The sequence below is a fragment of the Stegodyphus dumicola genome, chromosome 5, assembly GCF_044657685.1.
Source record: "Stegodyphus dumicola isolate Sdum_Otavi_A_Nest chromosome 5, ASM4465768v1".
NCBI lineage: Eukaryota > Metazoa > Arthropoda > Arachnida > Araneae > Eresidae > Stegodyphus > Stegodyphus dumicola.
The window spans coordinates 36,711,121-36,728,500 of record NC_140772.1 but is presented as its reverse complement, the minus strand read 5'-3'; the positions used below and the strand labels follow the sequence as shown (position 1 = coordinate 36,728,500).

The 17,380-nt window shown below is 33.7% G+C and overlaps 1 protein-coding gene across 1 annotated transcript in view; it reads left to right on the top strand.

Moving 5' to 3' along the window:
* The first annotated feature begins 2,308 nt into the window (after nucleotides 1–2,308).
* Nucleotides 2,309–17,380, top strand: part of LOC118192238 (serine protease ndl-like) — a 36,684-nt gene continuing 21,612 nt past the window's right edge. The window contains exon 1 of the mRNA XM_035363150.2: nucleotides 2,309–2,446. The gene's annotated coding sequence lies outside the window, so the exon portion shown is untranslated. The remainder of the gene's footprint in view (nucleotides 2,447–17,380) is intronic.

The following is a 17,380-nucleotide window of genomic DNA, read 5'->3' as shown; positions in this document are numbered from 1 at the left end:
ACTCGCTAATACAGTGTCTCAAAAAAGTGATGGGACACTTGTACTTTACAAAAGGAAACTGCAATAAAATAAATTTAAAAAACATGTAAGATTTTTTGTGGGTGTGTTTCATACTTAAATTTAGTAACAATTATTACATAACATACATTTTCTAAAAATATTAAAATATTAATTTAATAAAAATACAATTGTTTAGAACGGAGCAGAAAATGGCTCACTTAAGTGATGGGACACTACGTACTATGCAAAAAAAATCGTCTGAAGTAAGCAATAAAAATATCTTTTGGAGTATTTATTTTTACTCAAAAGCAATTGCCAATAATTTATAAAATCGTCTGCAGTATTTCTCTCCAGTTGGTTTTGGAATTTTTGTGTTTTTTAGCTCTGTGCAGCCATGAATGCTAAACGAAAAGAAATTCGAAATGGAATTCGAAAATTAGTTATTAATTTGCATATTGAACGTGGATAATCTATTAGAGAAACTACTGAAACAGTTAACTTCAGTCATTCAACAGTTTTCAATATCATTAAACGATATAAAAAGAATCATATGATTCAGGATAAAAGAAGACCTGGCCGACCATCAAAGCTATGCAATGGAATAAAGCGAATTATCGTTCGAAATATTTAAAAAAAATCCAAGAATGGGTGCTCCTAAAGTTGCTGCTGATTTACAAGCATTTTATGGAGTAATTGTTAATTCTGAGACTATTAGAAGAGTAATTCGATCTACTGGATATCACGGTAGAGCAGCCAGGAAAAAATTCTTCGTAAGTGAAAAGAATAGAAAACTCAGACTGGCTTTCGCAAAATCCAACATAAATAAGAATTCTGATTACTGGAATGAAGTTATATTTGCTGATGAGAGTAAATTTAATATATGTGGTTCTGACGGTACAATCTTGGTGTGGAGAAAACCCAGGGAAGAATTTCGCAAACAGAACTTGGTGCCAACAGTAAAACATGGTGGAGGAGGAGTTATGGTATGGGGGTGTATGTCGTCCGCTGGAGTTGGTACCCTTGTTTTTATTGACAGTATAATGGATCAGTACAAGTATATTGACATTTTAAATCAAAATTTGAAATCTTCAGCACGAAAATTGAACTTTCATAACGATTTTAAATTCTACCAGGACAATGACCCCAAGCACAGTGCTTTGAACGTTAGACTCTGGCTGCTGTATAACTGTCCTGAAATAATAAAAACACCCCCACAATCTCCACAATTAAATCCCATAGAGAATATTTGGCAAGAATTGGAATCAAGAATTCGCAAACACACCATTTCTTGAAAACAACAATTCAAATCGGTGCTTCAAGAAGAATGGGGTAAAATCACAAAGACATTAGTCGAATCCATCCCAAGAAGATTAAATCATGTTTTAAAAGTAAAAGGAGATCCAACAAAATATTAAAACCTTATGGAAAGTAAAATTTTTGGATAAATATTTGATGGAAAAGTAAGTGTCTCATTACTTAAGTGAGACATTTTCTGCTCCGTTCTAAACAATTGCATTTTTATTAAATTAATATTTTAATATTTTGAGAAAATATATGTTATGTAGTAATTGTTACTAAATTTAAGTATGAAACACACCCACAAAAAATTTTACATGTTTTTTAAATTTATTTTATTGCAGTTTCCTTTTGTAAAGCACAAGTGTCCCATCACTTTTTTGAGACACTGTATATAAATTCACGTATATTTTCAGAAATTTTGAATAAAAAACGTGATGTTTTGCAGATATGCTTAGAAATACATCGACTTTAAGATGATGGTAACAATTTTATAGGTTATAATTCAAAGTTTTTTCGAAACATTTATAAAAATTATTTAAAAATAAATCATAAAAAATGGCTGAATATTATTTGGAATGAACTTAGATTTCGAAATGTGAAAGGCTGAATCAAATAAGTTTAATAAAAGAGAGAATAATAAATATATACAAAATTCAATTAACATTGAGGATATAAAATTTGAAGAGCTAATTTTTTAAAAACTACTCGTGCGATTTTTACAAAATTTGGCACTTTGGCATAATTTAAGTCGTAGAACCGAAATATGGAAAATAATGGCATGTCATGTCAGAAAAAGTTCGATTTTGTATCAAAATACCTATATTAGAACAATGCTACTTATAAATCTAGTACATATCTTGAGTCACGCTTTTGAGACATGAAAAACGCAAGTTGAATTTCGCCAATCGGCCCAGTAGAACGGGTGATATAGAACTGTCCCTTTCTTCTTTTTTTTTTGGCGCACTGTACGTCCAGAAACGTCGTTCTGAGTTGCATGTATGCCGCTGGGAGGCTTTCTTTACAATACTTATGATTAACCACAACTGTAAACCACCTCTGGAAAGTATGTGGAAATAATTCAGTACGAAGCGCATAAGGAAAACAGGTGTGGATTTGAGTGACCTGTATCCAGTATCCAAGCACTTAGGTATGCGTTTTACAAGTAGTTTCTTAAAACTGCTTATAATTTTTATACTTGAAATATCTATATTTTATCGTTAATAGTGATATTTAATCATAAAACATTGGAGTTAATAGGTGTATAATAAACTGTTGTCATCATTGTTTACATGAGTATCGGAGATCCTGTGTTAAAAGTTTTCTGATTTGGTTAAGGTTTAGGAAGTTTTATTTGATTCAGTGATACGATTCTGTGCTTCATTCGTAACTTTAAAAAAGTTGAATGGGTTTAAATATTTTGTCTCGCTCTGTAATATTTGAAATAGTTATAATATAAATAATATAAAATGAAAATGTTATTTAATTTCAACTTCTTATTAGTCGAATGTTATTTTACCGGTTTCCGTCAATTTCTGTTAATAAGTCCTGAAAATGGCTCAGTTTTGCAGATTTTGGCTAATCTTTGGATTATGGTAACAGGTAGTTTGGCGACATTTTGGTTAAGGCGATAAAGGTTACTAGCTAGGACTCTAGCAGTGTACATGGATAAAGTCAAGAGTGTGCGCAATGCCATTTTTGTGCAATTCTGGGATGTTAAAGTAAAAAGATAGGTCGACGTGTACATGGATACCATGTATGTGCATTTCTTAAAAACGCGGCAAACAGTTTGCGATTGTGCACTTTCTCCCAATTTCGCACCTAATCTTCGTCATGATTAAGCACTTTTGTTCTATAAAAGTTCTAGCATAAGCGTAATTCGGCTAGCAGATTGTTAGAAAAAATTATTGAGTAAAAAAAAAAAGGCCTTTACTTCGTGAAAACAAAATGGCGTCCTAACAAAAACTAGCAGTTTGCTGTAGCAGGGTTGGTCGCCAAAAAATCGCCAAGTTACCATAATCCAAAGATTAACCCAGATTTTTTGTTTTTAATATCTTCATTGGCTAGCTGTTATTTCAGAACCTGAAACAAAATGTTGCTACTCGTTAATTTAATAAATATTTTTAAGGAAGTTTTGTGTACAATAAATGCTAAATTGTGTATATATTGCTATTTTGACTTCTAACAGTTTTTCGAGTGCCTATCCTGGAAACACAGAAATATGACAAAATTCCATTTTAAATGAAGAGTAATATAATATAATCCAATCCTGAATTGCTTTTATGTGTAGCTTAAAAATCATTATGAAATTTATGAGGAATTTATGTTGTAAGTTATTTTTCAAGACTTAGTTACTAGAAGCATAAAGTTAATTAGATTTTTAACGTCCAACAAGAAGACAGTTAAAAAAAAAAAAAAACTGCCGCCGTTTCAAAGATCTTTCTCTTTTTTTTTTTATTTTGCACCTAACTGGAATGGTTTAATCTTACAGGTCCAAAAATTAAACATTTCATGAACCCTTTTCACATCAATGATCAGATATTCACAATAATGATAAATAATTTATGTTACGATATCTTATGCTATGCTTAAATATTTCTCTCAAAATCCTGAAAAGTCTCAACGAACGAGATTCCTACATGAGCATTTTCAAGGTTTTTCTCATGCGCAGTGTGAATGAACCAGTTTTCGGTAGCCCAAAAGTGCTTTGCTGTAATGCGATAAATTAAAATCTTGAAAATTATGAATGAACTAATATATATTTGAAATTTTCGATGAGAATTAAAGTTGTTAATAAAACTGGGTTCAAATATCTGAGGCCTGCAAAGTACCAACCGTAGATTATGGCATAAATCTGTAGATGATACAAATGGTACTCGTAGTGCAAATCTTAATTACTTATTATCTTAATTATTGAGCAAAACTGTAACGGCTGAAGTTACAGGTCTTAAAAAATGAAGAGGAAGTGTAAATTTTTTTATAGAACGCAAAGATCTACGAAGCTAAGAAGTAAAATATACCTTGGTTTGAGCATATTAGCATGAATCGTAAATTCAGCTCAGCACAACTTAACGCATGTGCACAAGTTAGTGAGTCAAAGAAAGTATTGGAGCGGTTTTATTATATGCGGGCAGTTAGGTTAAAGTCCACAGTTTGCAAATATGAGCATTATGCTTTGCTCTCGTAAAGCATATAAAGCGACAATGTGCCCATTTTTTGAGTGCTTTATGTTTTGTTTTAAAATATATAAGTACATAAGTTTGTTTATTTTGGCATCAATAAATTGATTTCCAACTCTGCAAGCACTCGCACTGCGACAGATTATATGACTATTTCCATGTTCTCTGAAGGAGAAATATTCATCTGAAGCAGAATTTTGGACTGGTATTTAAGTATTATCGCAACCACCTTAATGGAAATCGCCAAAGCTTCAGAACGCATTAAACTCTGGTAACCACGCGCGTACCAGTTATTCAATGAAATGACAAATATTCAGTTTTCAAAGTCGCTATTTTCGTGAGAGTTCTTTTTGTTGTATTCCAAGCTCCAACAGCTTTTATAGAAAACTGTGATTAATTTTTGTCTTAAACTCGATTTTAAAGTTTTTTCCTTTCAGAATTTTCCTCTGATAGAAGAAAGAGATGTGAAATTTCTGCAGCAATACATTTATTTTTCCGCAAAATCTGTAAAGGAACAATGCTTCGAATTCTTTCTCAAAGCGATCGCTACGAAATTTTCACCACTACAAAAACAAAAACCCTTTGTAACTAGGTTTACCGATTGTCTTTTGAAATAAATATATAGTTGAAACGTAGAATATATACGTAATAATATGGATGTTATAAAGTCCTCTAGCAGATATGTTAGAGATCCCTTCTAAAGGTCCGTCTGTATTTGTTAGAAAGTCCAGTTTCTGTCAGGAAGTGGTTGTTATTTAAGTTACTCATGGAAGAAAATAACGCAAACTCCTATAAAGTAGTCTGATCACTAGATCCAACTATCAGCATTCAGAGATCTTATTCATTGGGCTACTAATGGGCTAACGTAACCACAAGACCGTTAGACTCTCAAATTTCCATAAAAGCCTCTCTTCCTAGAGGCGCAGAGGTGTCTTAGTATCTTGCTACAATCTTTCCGTAATAGGACACCGTGTATTAAACAGTTTTGTACAGAAAGATATGCGCGACAACATTGCCTATTGACTACCATATGAGTGTGTTGCTCATATTTGTTATAACAAGATTTCTTGTTTTCAAAATAAGTGCTGTCAATTAGAAGTTTTAACGGGTGTCATTCTATTCCAATCCTTGTTTATTCAAATAAGTAATCGAAAAGATACATTTATAATATTTATAAAAAAATACCTCATTTGAAAATGCGGCTTATGATAAAGTTTTCTCTCTTGGTACATTTATTTTCTAGGGAATATAGTTTGGGATGTGTTCTATAACAGAAAATTTCCCTTGCTGTAATCAATTTCTCATTTAATTATGATTTAAGTTAAAAAACTAATGTATATTAAAACTGTTGTATTAATTTCATGACATCAATAAAACTTCACTTTGGACGGTCGGTTCTTTAAGACGGCCATTGACTAAATATGAGAGGATTGTCATCTCAGAGATTACTTACTGTACATTCATTTTATGTTTGTGTATTCCATGTTCATACATCTGTTTCTTTAAAGGCTGCATACCATAACAAATAGCTAATGGATTCTATGATGAAAATGCAAATTAGTTATCTCCAAATCAGTTTTAAAATAGTTATTTTAGCAAAAAGCGCAATTTATAAACTGATTTCACTTATTAATATTAATGAGTGTAGATTTAATTCTCTTGGAAACAAAGCCTGTTTTAGCAATGTCTTCGGTTTGTATTTGTATTTGTAAGGTTGCAGTAATATTTACATTACGATTCGTTTTCAAGTCCTTGCAAGCTTCTTTTGCTTAGCTTTTTGGATCTTTTCCCTTACAGGACAAAACTCACCAAAGAATGCTTTTATAGAAATATATATGTTACCGTGAAAGACCGAAATCGGAGAATGTCGACTTTCACCGGAGAATATCAACATTCACCAAATACGTTGGTGAAAGACCGAATATTTCACTACATTCTTGTATATTCGGATTCTCACCGGTGTATGTCGACAAACGCAGATATGCTCCGGTGAAAGTCGAAAAGAGAGGTCATAAAGTGCCATAATAGTTTAAGTTGTTGCAATAAATAAGATTTGAATCACACAATTTAGTTTTTTATTACTGTTACCCTATTTGGTACTTACGTATTATCGCAACCAGGTTGGCACGATTTGTAAGTTTGAGTAAAAAAGTATGAATAGAAAGAAAATGTACATTTATTAATTACAGATAATTTTTAATACAGTTTTTTATATTATTTTGTTTTAAAATATAAAATAGAAACTAAACCCTTCCGGTTTCGAATTTGAATAAGTTCCAGAATTATTCCTTCGCCGCCTATTTGCTTTCTTTCTTTTTCATCCATTTCAAGGGCACATATCTCGCGCATGTAAGCATGTAATTATTCCAATCTATAACAGTTTTGTCAGCAATTCCCATCTCTTCTGCACAAAATTTAATTGAAGTTAACTCTTTACACCAACAATAAATGAAGTGCACCGCTGTCACAAATGAAATTCGGCTACCTTCAAACCAATTTCTGGTTCTCACACCCAAATGTTGATTGCACTTTTCGACGTTACATTTCCAGAAGATTTGCTTACCAAAATACAGTTTCATTTTATGAGAATTTTTACAAGTACGTTCGCTCGGTATAATTCCATATCCCTCCAACAATTTAACAGCATCTTTTTCACTCGCAGGCAGATCCCAAATACCCATAGTTAAAGTATTTCAAGGCATTCAATCTAACCAGTAAGAAAAGTAATTTCTTTACGAAGAACTACGTATAACATGTAAGGTTGCCGTAAGTAGGGTCGCCAAATTTGGCGATTTATGCGAATTTTGGCCTGGTTGCGTTAATACGTAAGTACCTTTTAGGTTCTCATTTAGAACGTACTGTATAATTAAGTTTTTAACTTCTATTATTTTCCTTTCTCATTTTGAATGTTTTAGGTTTTCATGTTCTTAAATTCTTATTTCAAGTTTCAAGTGCGTTTATTCGCGACTGAATTACGGAGAAGAAAATATAATATTGTTATATGTTCAACATTCACCATCAGTACATGGTGAATGTCGACGTTGACCAGTGTAAGTCAGAAATAAGAATATTTGGAAAATATTTCGGACATACACCAAGAGACTATGTTAATGTTGACATTCACCGGTGAAAGTCGACATTCTCCAGATTTCGGTGTTTCACCGTAACATATATAAATATACCGGATATTTCCAGAGATAAACGCTCCATTTCATTTAAGTTTCATAAGCCTAAGAATTATATCTTTACGCTTAGCTAAGATATAATTAGTTATTTTAAAAAAAGAATGAAATAGAACGATATACTTAAGCCGAGAACTTTGAAGAGAGGAGAACAAAGCGTTTTAACGGTACTTGTAAGGCCTTTTTCAGCTGAAAATTGTTTTCCACGTGTTGTTCTATGACAATGTCACAAGACTTTTTTAATAAGTTTCTTTTATGATTTAGCGAATATTGTTGAAATTATTTCGGTACTTTTCCGTTTCGCCGGCGCAAATCTCGCCAAGCAGACTTTGTTGGCGACAACATACAGTATACACATAAAAAATGTTAATTCTAAGAATTTTTTATTTTGAAGGCATAAACATTTTAATATGGTTTAAAATTTTGTAAAAAGCCAATAAATAAAGACAATAAATTTGTAAAAAGACATTAATTTAAGAATTTACTATGATTTCATGGTTCAATATCCTGATTCGCCGGTTCGTATCACGTGACCCCAAGTGATCTCATCTCACGTAAACTACGCTACTAAAATCTAATTCGCTCAGTAATTATCTACATTAATTTCAAGTTAAATCTTAATTTGGAATACAAGCTTAAATGCAAGAATTATTTCAATTCGTACGAATAGCTTACTCAGAAATTATGTAAAACCGTAGTGCTTTAATTCGCTAGCGCATTCTCATTAGAACTGATTAATTTAACCCTTGATTTTGTCTTTTCTATATTTTCGCTTTCGGGTGAGCGATGTGGTTGCATTCTAATTGACTTAATTACCGCGAATCGTCTTAGGGCCTAAAAGTAAACTATCTTGTAAAATTTCTATGTAATTGTATGCCAGTATTAAAAGAAACAATCAATCTGATAAGAAACGGTTGCGACTTGTTTTGAAAATGAGGTGTAAAAGGTTACCAGCGAAGGTATTCCGTTTGCCATCAGTTGTACCATTATTGGCGACTTTATCGTTTGCACCGGCAAAACGAAAAAGTACCTTTTAATATATTATTTAATGTATGTAATACATTAAATTAATGTATTAATGTGTTATTTATCTCTTTATATTTTTAGCTGCTTATTTTATTTTTTTACGTGTTCTGATGGCCTTCTGTAGGGCTCTGGCACCTCTAATTTTTAAATGAAATTTCTTCGAAATCTTTAACATAATATACTAATTGATTTTTTTAATCGATCGATGGGCTGTTAACAATGATCACAAGTCTATTAATACTAAGGGATTTTTTTAATGAAAATTATCTCTCCCCCACAAAAATAAATAAATAAATAAAACCTGGAAGCTTTTAGATTCTATATTGCGCCCAAACAAGCTTTTTTTTTTTTTTTTTTTTCCCATTTACATACACGTTTCGAGAACATTTGGGCTAACGCCACTTTGAGCTAAAAATTAAAAATATTTGAAAACTACATATATTTAGAATTTCCGATATACAGTCTCGCGCGTTGGAGATAAATACTATTCCCTATAGTGTTGCCACTGCTCACTTTGAAATTGTTGACTTTTTTAATCAAGAAATTGTTAGAATTTTATAAAGTATGCTATTCAAAAATTTTATAACTCTAGGTACCGTTGGTTTTTCGCAGTGCGAGAAGCATGTATACACACATACATGCACGCAGATTCTTCATTATTTATATTCTTTAAATATAAATACAGGGAGATAATGTTTGGCTTCAATATGCTGAAAAATAATAAATCTCATTTAAATGATTCAACTCAAAGTGCCGTTTCGTGCCGAATAGTCCTTCTGGGCTAACGCCACTTTGGGCTTAAAAAAAGTAAATTTAATCAGGAGACTATGGATGGAGGTTATAGTCTTTGCTCTTATCTTTATTAAAAAGACTATTTCTACATTTAGAGGCATTCTTTCTTATATTATAATTATATTTGCGTTCTTACAATGCGCTTAGAACAGTCACTATCTTCACTAGCACTCCGGCTAGACTTTTGACCAATAATAATTGATCTTTACTTAACATGTTTCACAAAGAATAATCAATCAACAAATGGACTGTATTCCTTCACTTTTATTCCATTACACTAATTATAACAGCGATGCGAAATAATTGATACAAAATAAGCAAGCCATTCTACATGGCTGTCACAAACACAATTCTATCAATCAATTATCTTGTTGCCACACATAAAGTTCAAAACTAAAGGAAGAAAAACAAAAGGAATTTACGCTGTTTGCAACAATAAAATGAAGCAAACGATACTCGCATAAACAATCATTATTCTTTCCTTTTTTATGGATTGAAGAGAAGGAAACTGTATACGAGTTTTTAAGTTATGCTGTTTTAACTAAACGCACAAAAAAGGGAGAAATATATTTTTTAGTTATCACAAAGTTCTTGGTCAGATGTGCCTAAAAATAAACTTATAAAAGCCGGTCATTTAACAGAAGAATTGTACGTTACCAGAGTTAGGGAGGGAAAAGAAACACATTAGTGAAAACTTGCAAATGACGCTGTAAGAACACGATTCACTTAATGTTCTCGTTACTAGTTTTAATTAAATCCTCGTAATCTTTAACAATCGTGATACTTTTAACTTAGACATGATCAGAAGTTCTGCAGCAGCTAAAAATTTTCAACTTTTTGGTAGGCCTAACTAAAATGATTTAACTTGAGAAATTTTAATATTTATTTTCTTTTAAATATCTTTTTCTTTTCAGTTCTCATTCTCTATTTTGTTAGAGTGTAAAATTTCTTTTTCTAGACCCCTTATTCGAAGATCGTAAAAACTTTTTGTTTTGAGGAATATCTGGATATTTGAAATCATAGTTATATCTCGAGCAGTACTCAAACAATTCTTGATTTACTTTGAGATTACGAATCCCTTTCGGAGCACTTAGATAAAAGGGTTCTTCACACTCGTCGCGAGATTTGTGCATTAATAGACTTAACACCATCGACTGGACCTTATGCTTAAATAAAGGGAATTGTTTTGTAGGGATTTGCAACTCCCTACGACGCTGGATTTGTGGCACACATTATGTTTGAAAGCTCTTCCAAAAACTACCTTCTGTTTTGCTGAAGTTTTATGTCAATACGCCAGGATTAAATTGATTGTTTAGATAAGTCTAGAATTTTAAATTCGCTGTATTATGCAGTACTAGTTTCCGGAGAAAAATAATTCTATTCTTTCATATAACAGAAAAAAAAAAGGCGGGAATTTTGTAGCACCTCCTCAAAATATTTCGCCTACCGGGAGCCGAGCGGTAAAGTCGCTGAACACTGGTATTTCGGTTCGGGGTTCGAATCTCTGCGAAACGACTGGCTGCATGGGCGTTTTCGTGGTTTTTCCCATGCGTAACGTATATACGAGCTAGTTTTTCTTAGAAAGTACTTCACGAAGGCATCTCTCCTTTAGGCAGGTGGCCCTCGAGAGCTTTCCTATAACTGAATAAACGAAACCAAACGAACTCAAAATATTTCAAAGTAGGTGGGAAAATTGCCGAAAGCTTTCTTTGCCTATAATATAGTAGCATAATTGATTCACATGCGGTAAAAGCTGACACTTGCTATATACGATTTTTAGCCGGAAGGAAAAGAATGAGGATTAATAATGCAAAATTTAAGCCTAATCTTTGGAATATGGTAACAAGTAGTTTGGCGACATTTTGGTAAGGCGATAGAAGTTACTAGCTAGGACTTTAGTAGTGTACATGGATAAAGTCAAGAGTGTGCGCAATGCCATTTTTGTGCAATTCTGGGATGTTCTTTTAAGTGAAAATAGGTCGACGTGTACATTAATGATACCGTGTATGTGCAATTCTTGAAAACGCGGCAAGCAGTTTGCGATTCTGCACTTTCTCCCAATTTCGCACCTAATCTTCGTCATTATTAAGCATTTTTGTTCCATAAAAGTTCTAGTATAAGCGTAATTCGGCTAGCAGATTGTTGGCAAAAATATTGAGTAAAAAAAAAAAAAAATACCTTCGCGAAAACAAAATGGCGTCCAAAACAAAACTAGCAGGTTGCTGTAGCAGGGTTGGTTGCCAAATGTTCGCCAAAAAATCGCCAAGTTACCATAATCCAAAGATTAACCAAATTTACTTATCGCACAATTTTAAATTCGGGTTTAAGACAAAATGTATAATTTATATATAAAAACTATTGGTATATAATAAAAAGAGAATGCATATGAAAATGAAAACTTGGTTGTCATTGGGTTCCTTAAAACTAAAGAATTCTGGACATGGATAGCCCACCAGCGGCCGAGCGGTAAAGTCGCTGAACACCGGTAGTTCGGTCCAAGTTTCGAATCCCGCGAACGGGCTGGCTGCATGGGTGTTTTCGTGGTTTTCCCCATGTGTAACGTGTATACGAGCCAGTTTCCCTTAGAAAGTCCTCTACGAAGGCATTCCTCCCATTAGGCAGATAGCCCTCGTCTGCTTTGCCATAATAAAATATACCATACCTGGACATGGATACCAGAGATTTGGCACCTTGTGAAAAGTTGGCGATTTCTACTGAAATGGTTACGATAGTAGGCAAGTACCCATAAATGATTAAATACTCTTTTAATAACTTTAAAAAATTGCAACATGTATCTTGCCTAATCACAGATTTTTATGCAGAAAATTCCATGTGGTAACATTATGAGAGTAAATGCTCAAAAAAATAAAACATGCTTTCAACACTACATTCGGAATCAACAGTGAATTCAAGGCTAAAGCCGCAGAACTCGGGTAGTTTGCTCCAAATTCCGAGGCCCAGGCCCACCAGCGGCAGAGCGGTAAAATCGCTGAACACTGGTAGTTCGGTCCGAGGTTCGAATCCCGCGAACGGGCTGGCTGCATGGGCGTTTTCGTGGTTTTCCCCATGTGTAACGTGTATACGAGCCAGTTTTCCTTAGAAAGTCCTCCACGAAAGGCATCCCTTCCCTTAGGCAGATAGCCCTACTGTGCTTTGCCGTATTCTCAATACACCAACACCAGCTCCAAATTCCGTTCTCGAGCCAGAACATGAGTTATCTTACATAAGCTTTTAGCTTTCCCTTTAAGAAGCCCGTTTTTAATGGAAAAGTTGTACTATAAGAAGAAACCCCTAAGTTTGCTTTGACCTACTCAATAAATGTTTTCGTGTTTCTTCAACGTGGATGCGAGGCAGTCAATAGTACTGCAGTTTTCCGCCTCCAACCATACAAGAAAGCTCGCACAGTGCCTATGATATACTTGAATTCTTTTAGATAATAAAGACCACCCGGCGAACGGATTTCAAATCCCCTATCTAACCCGATCTGCATTGGTGTTTTTGTGATTTTCCCAAAGTGTAATGTGTATACGAGCCAGTTTTCCTTAGAAAATCCTCCACGAAGCCATCCCTACTCTTAAGTAGATAACTCTAACGTGCTTTGGCAAATTAAACTAAACATTTTAGACAAAACTTCTAATTATATTATGGAAGCATAAATATTGCACATTTTACTGAAATATTTGTTTCAAAACTCTGAAGCAAATAAATAAATGAGAATTCAACGTACAAGAACAAAAAGGAAATATAATGACGAAATGTGGGGCGAATAACGATGCAATTATATTGTCTTTCAAATTAGAATATTTTTGTGGAGTCCTTCCGAAGGGTTACGGTAAGTTGGTTATGCTGATTATCCCCGGAATCTCAAATTAATGACTCAACCTTCATACCAGCATATCAGCAGTAATTGATAATGCTATATTAATGATGCATAGTTATTCTAATTCATTCTAATGAGACACAATCATTCATTTTGATGTCTCCAGGAGCTCGTGTTGATTAGATAAAACTTGAGAAGCACAGGTATAGTATCACACTGGTAAACAAGTACAGTAATCTGAATCATGGAAGTACGAAATTTTCAGATCACATTATGAGTAATAGGAAATCAATATACGAAATGGCAAAAAAGTGGTCATATAGTACCAAAAAAACTCCACACACAAAAAAATTAGCTGTCGAAAATTGGTAATAAGAACCATGTAACATGCTGTAAAATATTTAAGATAAAAGTGTACCAAATCGAATTTGCATTTGCGAATATATTTTGACCTAAGATGTCTTCGAATATTGAAAATGGTACGAAGGCTTTATCTATTGCTGTCGGGGCCTTCCCTAACCTCAGTCTTTTCTACAGCTATGGTTGGCATAATGTCCAAAATGGATACATCAGAAAATATGTTGTTTGTCTCTTTTAAAATTTTAAAGAAGTCTGAGAAAAATACCAGTTATATTTCCAGAATTTGGCTGTTTCTTAAGCTTTGGAATACTTTTCGCAGGCTTATTCCTTGAGACTGGAATTTTTACGGATAAGATTTTGAAAGGTTTTCTTTCGCTGTGGTTTGAGTTAAGAAGTTTGGTTTTTATCAGAAACAGTTCGTTGGTTTTCTTCTCTTTCCAGAAGTTTGGCCTTCGTGCCAGGGTTAGCCACGTGACTATTGGCTGAAGGTTTGGTCTTTATACGTATTTAAGAAATTTTTAGGGCTTATTTGTAATTGGTCCGTTGGAATTGCCGTAGCAAAATTTTAAGTTTTTGATATACTTAAAAGAAACAACGCAAGGCGAAAACGTCGTGCTACAAAACATCGTGGGAGAAAACATCGCAAAGAGAAAACATCGCAGTTGTAAAACGTCGTGGTACAAAACATCGTCGTCGAAAATAAAGCGATTCAAGAACTTCGCAGCTTAAAAGCATTGCCATCGAAAATGTAGCGGTAAAAAAATAAAGTATCTACAAATCATCGCATGAATAATTGTTTGAATAATTGTAAATGGATATTCTTAACTAATAAATTTTTGCTGAAAAAGTAAGAAGGAAACTTAAACATAGAAAATTAAAAGCAACTTGTAGATTAAACTTTTCATGAAAAATTACCAGTAAAAACTTCATAAAAATGATTTATTAATGGCCTTTGTTAGTTTGCTATGTCGGTTTAAAATTAAGTGCTATAAGTTGCATTAATTTTCTATGCTTAAGTTTCCTCCTTATTTTCTCAGTAAAAATTTATTAGCTAATAAAAAATATGAAAGTAAAAATTATACTTCTTTCCATCTTGCGCTCACAAATCATTATGGGAATATCCATTTACAATTATTCAAACCTGAAAAAATCATGTCTGCGATGTTATCGTCATGCGATGATTTGTAGATACTTTTTGTAGATTTTTTACCACGATATTTTCGACGACGATGTTCTTAAACTGTGAAGTTTTTGAACCGCTTTATTTTCGACGACGATGTTTTGTACCACGATGTTTTAGAACTGCGATGTTTTCTCTTTGCGATGTTTTTTCCACGATGTTTTGTAGCACGACGTTTTCGCCTTGCGTTGTTTTCTCCGCGACGTTTTCGTCCGCGATGTTTTTGCCGCGATGTTTTCGGCTGTAACCGTCCGGGCTTCGTTTACTAACTGCACCTGAAATAGAGGCATTGGAACACAAGTGCGAAATTTTAACATGGTATTAATTTAATAACGTCAAATTCTTCTGCAGTTGAGAAGTACTTTTTTTTTTTTTTTTTTTTCCCACCGAAGGCTGGGCAGGCGATGACCTGGGGCAGTTAGCATATCGGCCGGGTAGTCCCGCTAAAAGATTCAATTTTGCTACAAATATTTCTGGTTTCAGGCTTCCCAAGCCTATGTGTTTGGCGAAAGAGCAAAAACTGACGTGTTTCAGTTCTTTTCAAAAAGTCCACAAAACGCACTTTGGTGTGTGTTTTTGCAAGATGAGTGCTGGATGACCACTGAGGGTTGGAAAATTAGTGCTGGACGAGTCATTGGTTCAGGGATGGAAGAAAGGTGCAATGCGGGTGAGGAGAACATTTCAGTTTTCATAATGTACTGAGCTGGAGATGGATAAAGACAGCTTAAATGCTATTAATGGACTTCCACAACGGAAGCAATTAATGAGCTGTACAATACTGATTATACAATTAATCAGCTGATAACAAAGGTAAAGGTATGTCTGAGTTACATGGCTATACTTGGTACACTCAGCTATATAATACATTAAACGTGAAAACAAACATTTAACACAGTTGTTGATACAAAAAATTTAAATAATGCATTAAGTATCAGTATACTCAATTATTTAAGTTTGGTAATCCTCCTAACACAAATTTAACAGATTTTAAAAATGGCAAAGCTCACGAGGGCTACCTGCGAACAGGGTGGATGCCTTAGCTGAGAACTTTAGAGAAAATGGCTTGTATTTTATTACGGTAAAAATCAACCAAACAACCAAATCGTTCGCCTGAGCTTGAACCGGGATAAAACTACTATTACTCAGCGGTCGTATCCACTCTGGTGAGAACCTATTTCCCAACAGAAACTAACTTGAATTACTATTATACACAGAATGGATACACATAGCCAGTCGGTGCATTCTTTGGGATTCGAAGCCGAGTTGAGGAGAATTGATCAGTTATCTTAACGCGTTCGGCCAGTAATTAGACCAAGTTTTTATTTAAGTTTTATTAACTTAGTTTCCTTTTGTTATTCAACAAATAATAATATACATTAATTTACTGTGTATCTGCAGATTTTGATGAACAAACATTTAACAATTTTTCATGCTTTCGTTCCAAACGGAGCCCACGAGTGGCCGAGCGTTAAAATCTCTGAACACCTATAGTTCGTTCAGAGTTTCGAATCTCGGCAAACGGGCTGTCTGCATGGGCGTTTCCGAAGTGTTCCACATATGTAACGTATTTTCCTTAGCAAGTCCTCCCTTCCCTTAGGCCGATAACCCTCGAGAGTTTTGCCATCGTTAAATAAACCAAACTAAACCAAACCAACTTTGGGTTCCAAACGAATAATCCAGTCTGTAATATGTTATAAATCATAAAGGTAGAACTAAAAATTAGGCAATGACTTTCGAATTTTTGAACCCTATGAGTTTTGAAAAAGGATCATCCAGTAGGCCGAGCGATAAAGTCTCTGAATATTGGTAAATAGACCTGAATTCAAATTTCAGCAAAAGGTTGACTGCATTAGAATTTGCATGATTTTCTCATGCGAATTTTGTTTAAAAATATCTCCACGAAATGCGAATGTGGCAAAAAATACACGACGACCGTCTACTCTAAGAGAAGGGCCATCTTAGTTGAAGATGCTCCCGAATACACTAATTTCATATTCATATTACACATGGGTAAACCAATCATGTAGACAACCTTTTCAACAGAGTTTGAACTACTAAAAAATCCAATTTCATCCTATCTCGAAAAAATTAGAGATTGGAAAACTCTAATCTTCGTGCATTTTTCATCACTTCGAATCCTTCGAATTTCGACTTGAAGCGAACTTTGTTTCAATTCTTATGTAAAGCTTTGAAAAGTTTCTTTTTAATTATGTCCATTGTAATATTTCTGTAATTAAAAATAAACGGGGCTCAACTGTTGTAACTTCGGTGATGGAACTGGATGACCAGTTTCAATTTGTAATCCAGTTGAAAGATTTAGTGCCACACTCTGTATTTACTGTAGAGAATTCAGCTTTCCATATTTAACGCAAGGGTGTAATTCTTGAAATAGTTTTCTCCTCTTTTTGTTTTGATTTAAAAAATTTTCTGGAAAATTTAAAAAAAAAAAATTGTAAAACAAGACGTGTCAAACTGGTATTTTTTGTGGAAAGATACATTTTTCAACTTCCAATGAGAAAACAATCTTTCATTACTAGTTAATCTC